The following is a 12,007-nucleotide window of genomic DNA, read 5'->3' as shown; positions in this document are numbered from 1 at the left end:
GCAAAATCAGACTGAATGTCTGGACACGCACACCCCTTATTTCTCATAAGACTACATCAGTATGTTTTCAAAAGATGCAGATTATGAGTGTGATGGCTGTGATATTGGGTCTATGTTGCAGTCTTTACCTTTCTCATATTACATGGTAGAAAATGTCTATATATATATATATATATATATATATATATATATATATATATATATAGACAGCAAATCTTGCACATATAGACGTGGCTGGTGTTGGGTAGCACCCCTTTAATCATCGAGCTTTAGGGCGATAGGCCTTCCTCAGGATCTATACAGTCAATGACAACAACGTATAAATACAATCAATCTAGGTATCTAGTCCTTTGATGTCAGTATATATATATATATATATATTTTTTTTTTTTTTTTTTTTTTGGGGGGGGGGGGGGTGAACAAGCCAGGTCATAAGACATTAGGATTAATCCTGGTAATCACTAAAATCACATAATTATTCATAAAGTTCTCTTATGAGATGACGTGAAATTTACATTACCATGGTAACATGACAATTCTGTGGCCTACAAATAGCTTCAGCAGGCCATGCTCTATCAAATTCAAATGGTAGATGCACTTTTTGTCTTGAATATTATACATCCAACCAAAATATACAGATAACAGCTCATCTCCTGTCTGTGAGGTGACCGATGTAGCAGGAAAGATTGCAAGGGCTTTGTATAACCAGGTTAGGGTTTGTGGCAAGGGATTTCAACGATGTTGTGGGAAGCTTGACGTAACCCTGGAATAAAAAAGGGCTCTCCTTCTTCCAGCAGACTTGCTACAGCTAAGAGGGACCTGCTCACATCCATAAAATCTCCCTGGCTAGATGCCATGATTCACGTACACACATCTTTCACTCATTTTTGGAGAAACTGGAACTCGTCCAGCACAGAAATTCAAATTTTCTCTCCATTTTAGCAAGAACCTACTCACTGTGTCATTACAGAGAGATCTTGCAGGAGGTGACCAAGTCACACATACACTGATATGAAGGAACAAATAAAGCAAGGTATCTAATTTTGATAAAAAGTGTTCCATTTGATATATCAAATCAAAAGAGAAATAGAATGATAATCCCCCAAATAAAATTTTACATGAATGCTGATGTTTTCGGCAAACTCAGTAAAGGAAGCTCAGTGGGTGGGTTTATTTAGGAGGGTGCCTAGATTCCGTGCTGACTGTTCGTGATGAAAGGATTGTGAGGAAATTTCCTCAGCAAGGGAAAATGTCATCCTCATGAGCTGATGGTTAAGATTGGCTCACTGACGAAAGCCATGTGCCATGAGCTGAAGTCACAATCTAAGCTGGGAGGGGCAAACATTGCTGCCTTAAGCACTACGAAACATGCAAAGAGGTTGATAACTTAGAATTACTCACAAGATATATAATATGTCACTTACAAACACTTTTAGTTATGGGTATCTTCTTGACTTGATTCTTCATGTTTTCTTCATAATGTAACAATTTAATACACACACACACATGCACATGTATGCACTCTCTTCTTTTTTCTTAATCTTTCTTTCTTTAGAAATGAAAATAACAATAACAGTGCTGACAGGACATTTCTCTACCTGCAATGCATACATTGAGATGCACTGACGTTTCAATGTATTTCTTTCTTTCTTTCTATTTGTCCAGTAAATCTTAGGTTCAGACCAGACAATTCTAGACTTGAACAAATCTAACAAATTCTAGCCTTGAACTTGCTATAAATTTTTCAATCATCCATTTAAAAAGTCAGACCCGGATTTTCGATACCATTTCCTTCACAGGTCACGTACATATTATAAACTTCCACTGGAGCACTTCACAGCACTCATTAAATTCATAAATTGGAAATGTAAGACCCAGAGGTATTACTCTTCAAATCAAGCATATCTTAATTTTATCAACAACTATCAGTCTTTACAGAGAATCACTACAAAGAACAAATCACTTGAGTTTGATACAGAATCACTGCCGCATAAAGTGACATTTTGCGAGAATCACTGTTATTTTGTTTACATAATGATACAAGTCTGTGCATGTTGTTATGTTCCATAAATGTACTGGCTTCATACCTGATGGTGTGCTTCTCCTTGACTTCATCTGCCAATTGAATCTTCTCTTCGGGAATTAACTTTGTTACAATTTAAAAGAAAAAATGTTGATCTACATGTAGAACTCATTGGGCAGAAATTAAAAAAAAAATCTATTTTTATGAGATTGAACTTTTGTTCACTTCACGGTATTCTTTTCGACAAAAGAAGCAACGAAAATCTGTACACATTTACATAAAATGTATTTCGCAGAGGCAAAAGGCTTCTGTCACCCTTTTGATTATTGAAAGAATTAACAATGGTACTCAACAAGGAAGGATAAAAAGAAAGTTTATCTCTTGGGAACAGATAGACTGACAGAAGTGACAATGTCTGCCTTACAAAATGCTGACATGGTCCTTGAAACTTGCACTGGACTCTTTCTTTATAAAATGTTATATACTGGTAACCACGAGATAGAGGAGTAGGGCCCTATTCAGTTCTCAGATGAAATGTTGGGCTGTATACTCTACAGAACGTTGCAGCGCAAGCATGTAGCGTGTTATTTTCACTTTGAACTTATTATCTTCTCTTTTGACACAAGCTCATCAAATTCCTGAGGTAGGTCTGTAGCTGATATCCTACTTTCGGCTCAGCTTACTGAGTCACGCATCCTGCAATCGCGTCTTCCCGTCCATCAAACTAATCTGGGCAGTTGACGAGGGTGCAAAGAAAATGTGCAACTCACTGTCTCCCTCTACTGGCATGTTGTGGATAATGACTCAGTCTTCGGGAAGTGGGACAAAATATTTTTAGTCAGGTCTTTGAACTCCCATGATACTATAGATTTATTTTGCACAAATTCTTTTACAATCTAAAGATTCAAATGAAAGGCTTTGACATTAGTGCTCTGCATGCTGAGTACAATTATTTGATGGAGAAATGGCATCCAAGTGGCACAGCACTTTGGAAGATTAACAGGCCTTGAAATAAGGGAGAGTTTGACAATTTAACTAAAACATCAGATAACAAATGAGAAAGTTGCCATGATCTGTAGATTTCAGATCATATAGAAAGGGTCAAAATTCTAGAAAGAATGGCAATACAGTATTCCACAATATTGAACTACTTCCTGATCCTCTCTTGAATACTGTTTGTTAATAATACCCTTGTAGGTTCTTAGTTTCCTTTGAATATAGGAGGTTTTTCTACACACTTCCGCACTTAGCACCATGCACCTTGCACAATATCAGACTTACTGAACACTCCCACTCTTTTTCGATTCTTTTTTTCCACTACCACTTCCTCAGGCCACTATCATTTCAAGCACATGCCTTTTATACAATATGTGGTCTGATGCATTTTTTCACCTTATAAACATTCCCTTTTATCTGGCGCCGTTTATCATCGTTGATGATAGATTTGTAAGTTATGTTTGCACTGTATTTTCTTTCGTCCGCAATGTTGAAAAAATTATAGATGATGTTATTTTGTATTGAAAAAGTAAAACAAAAATATTATTCATGATGTTATTTTGAATGGAAATGATGAAAAATGCAGAAATAAAACCAAACAAACAAACATAGATCAAACTTGATGAATTCATACTTGACTGACCTCTGACACTGAGATTGGTTCACAATATGATTATATGACTATATTCACTGAGCCACTGATTATTTCACCATTTCTTTCTTTTATATTGGGGTGGGGAAGGCTGATTTGCCCATGAGACTGCCAGAAGCAAGGACCATTGGATGTCTGCATGGTTCAGTTATTACATGTTTTTAACACTTCAAGTTTGTTCTTCTGTATTGTCCTCTCTGAACATTCAAGGTTTTATTTAATTTCATATAATTTCATTTTGTTTTACTTATTTGTTTGTTTCTGTATTTTTATACATATGAAACATGCAAATTTCATCATGTGATCACAGGGAAAGCACAAATTTCTATTGTGTTGTGTAAGAAGATAATGGAAGATAAGCTGACACTATACATTAAACAAACAGGAGGGTTACAGCTTTTTAAACTTGATGTGCTTGCAGCCCTTGTAGCAAATCAATGACGTTTTCAGGATAAAAGTGACTTGCTTTGAGAGAAGACGACAAGAAAGGAAAAAGAAGGACGATCTCTCCTTTTGTTGACTATGGAGAGGATTTGGGGAAGAATTCATCACATCTGCATAACTCACTCATTCGGAAGTTCTAATATGAATTCCAAAGATGACATCAATTGATGTTTGCATTGCACGCATAATATACCCTGCTGCTGCCAAGGTAAGCAAACATGTTTTAGTCTATGGTTCATTTGACATTGCACAAAACTTCACTCTTTGAGGGTCCTAAATGTGACTTGAAATGAAAACAACACAGAACTCCTGATTTTTTTTTTCTGCATTAGATATGGTAAGGGTTCATGAGTATGTTTTGGTATCTGCTCCATGCAGCCAGCTGTATTACATCATAAGGAATACTGCAGTATACAAGCAGATGCATATCAATTTTTGGTCACTGCACTGAATGATTGAAATGACCTGAGCAAAGTCAAGGTCAACAAGGTAATGATGAAAGACTTCAGGCTGGAAAGATATGGTGTCAAAGAATTTGCCAGGCATTACTCCAAAGGAAGCTGGCCACTTTGATTCACAGGTAAAGATTACATTTATAGGATGAACATTTTTTGACATACTATAAAAGTGGATATTTTCACATGAGTAACTTTTCACATTCGGCAGCTTACATTGTATGATGAATTTCACATTTTTAATTCTGTGGAATCAGGACATTAACTACTGGAACATATGACATGCAAAAATATTTGCATGCTTTTATTTTCACGCTAGCTTCAGGTTGGGCAAAATGCGGGAAATTTCCACATCACGAAAATTTCCACTTTTACAGTAAATACAAAGGGATGACACCATCAACTGATGTGTGTTCCTCCTGTACAATTATCCTTTGGGAGAAAGTGCTTGCAAGGAGTACAAGTGTTTATGCCACGGAAGTGAACCAGTGGTAATACCGTGTCTTTCCCACTGATTTGGCATCGGTAGTCATTGGCAACAGGGAGGGATTGAGGCAGAGAGAATGTGAGGGAAGGTAACAGAGATTGATCGTGAGCCATTATTTTCTGCATAAATCCCTTTCTACCTTCTGGAAAGAGATCAGAAGCCCCTGAAAGGGACCAGCGAATACCACTGCACTCATATATTCATCCCTTATGTCTATAGTGAGCAATCAAGCTACCATTTAAAGTTTTGAGGCTACCAGCCAGTTCTGCACAAGAAGTCTGGAATGTATGGGGCTAATATCTACTTGCCAAGCCCAGGCACTTTTCCAAATTTCCTGAAAGAGAAAAATTCTTTGAATTAAATGTCTCACTTTACAGGCTAACTTGCGTGTGGCCATTTCTAAAATGTCAAGTAAAGCATGGAGCTATCTGCAAATGTTGACAGCCTTTTAGCGACATGTCTGAACTGTTTCGAAAAGAATGTTCCATCAACCTGCAGCGAATGTTCTGATTCATGTGCCCTTGATGCTGTTCCATTTTTACTCATGATGGCTCAGCTAAAACCAAAAGGATCTACATGATGGATCACTGATGTGACGAGTGCTGGGTTTTTAATCTGTCTCGATGCATAATTTGCAAGGAATAGGAATACCAGCATTGCCTTTCTCTTCACCCTTGGATGCTGCCATGGGTATTCACCCGATGAGGACAGACTGATTTTAGTACAACACCCATTTTCCATAGACACCTGCCCAAGTATACTCGGACGCATCTTCAATTATTTACAACATCTGTATCCATTTGACCATGAAACCAGATGCAGCATATGAGCAATACCATATCTTGGGAGAAACTGGATAATATGATAATATTGCAGGTGTAATCATTCTCCTTGTGAGCCTCAAGAATCCTAGACTTTGTGTGACACCTGCAATCTATTATGATTCTTGCGACAATTTGCTGATTTCATGACTTTTTACATTTACCCTGAATCTGCACAAAGCTGGATGAAGAACAATTTAAATTTTCAGAGCTGACCTCATATTTTGCATCATTCATAATTTTTGCAATCCATTTTTTCATAAACTGCTAGCACTTTTGAGGAAAACTAATTTAAGAAAAGGAGATATTGAATGATAACTCTTACACAAAAGACTGTCATAGAGCAAAAGCTATTATATAACTGGTACCCATTAGTGATTTGAGGAAGTTGGTTTTCCATGATCTCATTTCTTGGTTTATAGACAAATCAGTGAACGCATTTGCCTTTGTCCAGCCTCAAAGAACAACATGTACACAGAGATTAGGCTGAAAATAGTAGGCCTACATGGGGACAATGCCGGTTCATGCTTGGCCAGTGAAAGAGAACATAACAGTAAGAGATACTCCCCTCAATTTACAGACTTAAGTACATGGGGAAAAAAGCAATTTAGAAAGTGATATTAGGCTGTAGAATGTCTGTTTCATGGTTTGGATTTATTTCATGTGGTTACAGAAGAAGCACTTGAATGCATGAACAAACTACCAGGGGACCATGGTTTGAAGTCACTTCTGAAGAACTAGGCAATAAGGATAAAATGCCCTCCCTGGGGGCACTAAGTCTGCTGCACTGCCAGCAGACTTAAGCCAGGGACTTCATAATTGAGACTTTGTGGTCTAATCCTTTTGAGCAATGACAGCTCATTTTCTCATATTCGTGCAATTTTAACGAGTGAAATGAACAAAATCATCAGCTTGATACATGCTTCCGTCACTAAGTCTGTCATGAAATTTTCTTTTAGCTCTCAAAGGCGCTCAGTGGTGTTGCATAGAAAAACATAAGATTGCATCCAAAAAGTCAGTTTTTTATATTATATTTCTCACTGCAAGATTGACTAATGAGTGAAACTACATGTAGGTTAAGTGCAAAGAAGGGTCAAATTTTTCTCGAACCATGCAGAACAATTATTTGTTTGTTTTTACAAGTGATTTCTTCATCAAATCTACTAATATTACTTCTATTCACTACATAAAATATACAAATATAGGCCTAGGTGATATGGACATATGTGAAAAAAGTAACCATTCCTGTTACAGCTTTTTGAGGAGACTCACATGTCATCATTAACAATTCTGACTTTTTAAAATTAAAATATCATTTAGAATTATAGTATACATTGAATATGCAATTAAACTTACATTGAGCTACAGTAGATAAAAATTACAATCAGAACACAATAATGACAATTAACAAAGCTTAAATAGCCCATTAAATGTCCCTGTACACCACAATAAAACAAAAATAATAATTCTCTGTGTCATGTTATTATATGTCCATAATTCGAAGAACAACATTATGCCCTGATGTAAATTTTTAAAACACATTTTGACCTCATCTGAATTATGTTGCAACATGTATTCAATATTCACACTTTTGTGAACTATAGGCGAACCTCCCTAATGTCACTGAATATATTGATATGATAGACAAAAATCAAATGTTACATCTTAATGATGATTTTAAAAAATGTAAACTGACATTATACGGATCCCTCTCTGAAGATTCTGTGGCTAACATACTTTCCTCACACTATACAGGTGTCCAATTTTGTCATTAGAGGATGTCAATTATGAAAAATTTACTAGTAGTTTCATGTGTGGTGTGGCAACTGCTGTGAGTTAAAACAAGGCACATCTTACCCCAGTAAACAATAGTTTTGGAATCCTTTCACTGCTCACGTGATTATCTACAGGAATAGAATGTTCTGTAAAATTATATTCATGAGAAGTTTTGAAATCATTTTTACTGATTATCTTTATAAAATTATGTTTCTTTAAAATATTATATTGACTGTCAGTGTATTTTGAACGGTTTTAAAATTATAGTAACAATTATGACAGCACTCTATACGAAAAGAAGCATCTTTTACATTTACTACCAGTGTGGCTCAAATGACATTCCAGGAGGAAATGGAAGAGAGAATGGACAAAAGACAATTTCCCTATTGCAGTAATTTCACTATTTACATATCACTCAGGATACTGTAAAAGTGCCACTTACAAGTTCACAGCAGAAATTCATGTTTACAATATACTTTTATCTCTGAGATAGTGCTCATAAGAAAATAATACAGATACCAGCTGGCATGCATTAAGGCCGATTCCCAGTGAGATAAACTCTTAATTGCAGGTCAATTACAGCTAAACTTTGGACTAATACAATGTATTCAGTCGTAACACCATGTACTGGTCCCATTGTCCCAACAGTGTAAAGAAAGAGTATCATAATGTTTACCTTAGATTGCACTGATGTGGTAGAAGTTCCGCTTACAATATGTTAGCTTCTGTCTGAGTGAAGACACAAAGGGTTGTATCTTGGAATTTCCAGTCACCGACGCTCATTCCACATGTGGAGTTTTTAATCCCTGTTGACAGACAAGTATGAAATTTATAAATAATCAATTGTTTCAAATGTGACATTGACATACAATCTTGAGTACACAATGAACACAATACATTACATCTAAGCAGGAAGGATAAAATATATTAATGCCATCTTGATGAAGTTAATTTGCTAAGTCTGGTTGGAAACTAGAAAGTGTTCAAATGACAGGAATGGGGAAATGTCAGGTGGTCCTTCGCCATGATTTACCTCCAAGCTACTCCAGGTGTAATTAGGTATACAATCTCCACTCCATTCCCTAATCTATAATGTGATGAGGGGAAATAGCCTACAGGGCTTTAATGTCAAATTCACTTTGTTTACTACCTTGGTGGAGGTAAAAATAATGCCAGTAGGTATAATCTGTTGTATCAGTGTACAAATGTATATATACAAATACACATATACAAATATGAATACATGGCTGGCGGAAGGGGGGGGGGGGGCTCGGGCCCCCCACTTTTTTTGCACCATACAAAGGAATACATAAGGTGTCACCACTTTGGGCCCCCACTCTTTTTTCACCCCGGAGGTGCGTAAGTGGCACTAGAAAGAAATAGATAGAAACCTTGAAATGTGAGTGCGGTAAGGTTATTTTTTTTTTTTGCTGAAGACCTTTTTTTTTTTTTTTTTTTTTTGCTTGTTGGATGAAGAAACCCGGAAGTGGAAGGAGAAAGATGATGAGCTGAAGACCTTTTTTTTTCACACTTTTGACAATGCTCCGCTGGCCCTGCACTACACAACAGGCGAAGGAAAATATCACAGCTCACCTAACTGGGTGGTGTATGATGGTCACAAGCAAAATATTTTCTCCATATATCTCCATATATTTCTCTGAGTATATGATTCACTGACACTTAGTAAGGTTTCTAATCATCTTGGATAAACCATGCCAGGAAATAATTCTTGTGGGAATGACTTCCCTTCAGTATCATTGACCCAGGGAATACACACATTGTGCTATTAAACCTGCATGCAGTTATAAATAATCAAATAATAGATATTCATACCATATCTTTAAAATGTAATGCCATTCCACTCTCATTTTAGCACTTCTGCAACAGCTTTGGAATATCTCAACTGATAGTGGTTTTCTTTTCCATGTTCCATGTTCTCAAGAATCATCTCAGATAAGGTATGATATTTGCTAAATTTTATCCAGCATGCCGTGAAAGCTGTTGTGCCATTGCCATGGGAACCACAATGGCCCAAGTGGGTACCTGCAGTGGCGTATCTAGGGGGGGGCAAGGGGGGCACGTGCCCCGGGCGCCACTCCTTGGGGGCGCAAAAAAAAAAACGAAGAAGAAGAAAAAAAAGAAAAAAAAGAAAAGAAGAAACAGAAGAAGAAGAAGAAACTCACCAGAAAGGGGGGGGGGGAGAAGAATGGTGGGGGGGGGGGGGGGGGGCAGAAAACCAAATCAAAAAAGATAAAAACAAAACATAACGATTACTCGGACAAAATGACAATGTTCATTGTGTTCACACAAGAATTCCATGTTATGTAAGCTGAAATACAATTTTCGGCTCGCTCGCTGCGCTCGCTCTCTAAATTTTATATAGAAGAAGAAGGTAAGAACAAAATGTGATGATGAAGCGGACAAAATGACAATGTCTATTATGTTCACACATGTCATTTTATATTTAGCAGACAAAATGTTTCACTGAGCAGCGGCTGCAATTTCTTTCGTTCTGAAGCGATCGCCAATTGGATCAAAAGAAGGCGCCAACGGTTCCGAACATACGGGGGGGGGCGCCAAAAAAATCAAACAAGATAAGAACAAAACGTAATGATGACGTGGAAATATACAAATTTCGGCTCACTCGCTCGTACTAATTTAGAGTATTTCTTCAAGCCCTCAGTTTGTTGGTAAAAATCGTTATCTATAAGGCCGTCACTATATCTTGATTAGAATTGTAAGATTTGATAAGCAAAAAATGACAAGAGTTCCATGTTTTGTAAGCTGAAATACAAAAATTTTCGGCTCGCTCGCTGCGCTTGCTCGCCAAAATTTATCAAAATTCATTACATTTAAATCACCCTCAAAAGACCCCTTTTGAGGGCTTGAAAAACATATCATGTGGACTTTGCTTAAAGTCTCTACCGGGATGGGGTTGGGGTTGAACACTAGTCTTTTTCAGAAATTAGGGGCGCAATTTTCGAGCTTGCCCCGGGCGCCGTTTTCCCTAGATACGCCACTGGGTACCTGTAGGCATACAGACAGCTAGCAACTGGGTTCGATTCATTCAGGATCAGCCCAGATCATACCACATGGATCATGGTATAACAAACCTTTAATGTCATGCCTATAATAATATAGACATAACATCTGATTTCATATCATAGCAAACTGGTAAATGAGAAGGTACCCTATCAACATCTACACATTCTACTACCGGTACTTAGTCCGTAATCAAGTCAACAGAACGTTATAATGGGATACAAGTGGGTATTGCCACACAAAAATATTTTTGTATTTACGTCGATGTAGGGCAATTTGTCAATTATATAGTTGCAACAAAAATACTTGTCTTGGGTTTCTATCAGCAATACACATTAAGATCAATAAATTAAATTGCAAGTGTCTTTTCAAGTTTTATACTACTTGGAAGTCTTGGCATATAAAATAATTATGAGATACAAATGTACAGGTACCTATATAAATCTATAACTGATGCAAGAATACAGAATAGCAATTCTCATGAAATAGCAAATTTCTTTCTGTATAAATGATCCTACAGTGACGAGTTGGTCAGATTCCCTTTCTATATGCTATGCCTAGACTATGTGATGGGATGGTGATATGATGATGGTGCTTTTCACTTGTTATCACCCCAAATCCTATCTGTATCAGCATTCTGTAAAATAGATGGGCCCTACCACTATCTACTCTATCATGATTTGGTCCACAATTAACACCAACATGGAGAGAGAGTTGACCATTTAAAAACCTGTCGTGGTATTAATCTCCATCGCTATCTCCCTTTTCTACAGGCGGATGCAAGGCGAGCTCGCCTCACTGCCCTCAGTATACCTCCTTGGTTTTATGTGTTGTTGTGCTGTAGTACCAGTGATTCACCAGTGTACCGTGTTGTCCTCAGACCACCTGCCTGCGCCTGCTTACCTTGGTCAAGACAAGCCGGAATCGCTCTCTCGCTCAACGCATCGCTCTTCGCGTTCAGAACAGGTAGCTATGCTAAACAAATACGTTGACTGGCGACGTGGTTGACAGGACGCCAAATCAAAAATGTTGTTAGTCGAGCTGTGCCACTAAAATTCATGGCGCGACAATACACAAGTCACATAAAGAAGCATTCTCAGTCATATTCATCTAAAATGATAGACAAAAATCCTGATGTGTCCACGGAGTTATAATATCGGCATCTGCATCAGGCATCCGTAGTGTACCTTAGTGCAAAGCCAAGCGGGCGTCCCATTACTTCAATGGCTTCAGCGTGTCGCACTTGCATAGTAATCATTCTTACGCCATTGACAGACGGTATCAATTGTTTACCTCTTTGTCTGCCCTGGA

The sequence above is a fragment of the Diadema antillarum genome, unplaced genomic scaffold, assembly GCF_040938485.1.
Source record: "Diadema antillarum isolate AM-2024a unplaced genomic scaffold, OU_Dant_1.0 seq00001126_RagTag, whole genome shotgun sequence".
In the NCBI taxonomy this organism is placed as follows: Eukaryota; Metazoa; Echinodermata; class Echinoidea; order Diadematoida; family Diadematidae; genus Diadema; species Diadema antillarum.
The sequence above is the reverse complement of the archived record's forward strand: the minus strand, read 5'-3'. Positions refer to the sequence as shown.